Source organism: Lingula anatina, chromosome 1 (genome assembly GCF_051362555.1).
Source record: "Lingula anatina isolate TDL-2025a chromosome 1, LinAna3.0, whole genome shotgun sequence".
Lineage (NCBI taxonomy): Eukaryota > Metazoa > Brachiopoda > Lingulata > Lingulida > Lingulidae > Lingula > Lingula anatina.
Genome location: NC_141767.1, coordinates 6,430,316 through 6,431,360, shown reverse-complemented (window position 1 = coordinate 6,431,360; position 1,045 = coordinate 6,430,316).

Sequence of the window (1,045 nt, the reverse complement as noted above, 5' to 3'; positions counted from 1 at the left end):
GGTCCGGCAGATAACTGAGTGTGCCTGTGTCTGTGTGTGTTTGTGTGTGTGTGTGTGTGTGTGCATACGTGCGTGCAAATTACCAGTGCCATTACAGGGAAAAAGAAACATTTTCATGTAAAATCCAAAACCTGATTCAATCTGATTCAATGATTTAGTCTACTACTAAATAAAATGACTTTACTACTTTTTTTCATTTCAGTAAACAAGTAAGCAAGCAAGCAAGCAAAGAAAAAAAAGGAGAAAAAAAAAACTATAAAATCAATCCTATTCCCATGAACGACCATGCAGACAGAAGTTCCCCCCTGTGAGAAACCTACACTGATGTGACACACACTTTTCCAACTGGAATAATTAAAGAAATAAATTTTGTTGCATTTGAAGGATGGGTGCAACTGTGGCTGGTGGATGAAAGTGTACTGGGTCTCCCCTAACCTTTGATGTGGGGAGAGCTGTGCCACACACGCCCTGGTACAGGGGACCAATCAGACCAGCTATCAATCATCCCGTCCTATTGATATATTGAATTTGGTGACGTCAACTTATTGATTTCTTTCAATTGTGACATCATCGTGACATGGCACCTACTGTGCACTTGGCGTGTAAAAAATGCATTTTGTTAGGAATTTGTTGGGATGAATGCACAGTTTGGTTGCTTATTTACTTTTCTTTATTCCTGTTTTTTTTTTATAAATCTATTGAAGTAAGTCCCAAAAAGCAGGCAGAACATATGGCAAGGCAAAGATTTTATGGGAGTATATGTTGCATGAATGTGAAATCTTAGAAAATAAGCTCACATTTTTTATATTTCATCTTCTATATATATCATTGGTTATTATTTAACATTTGGCCATCTTTTAAATTAAGATTCTATACTTATAAGGTACAGAAGAAAAGTATGCATGTAAGTGAAGTGTGAGTTGGAGGAGTCCCACGCCCATGGAAAGTGCCAGAAATTTTCTGACATGCCGACTATTTGACTGTTAGATGTTTCATGGAGCCAGAAGGTACAGAAATTGGAGGCGGGGGCTACAAGTGCATGACA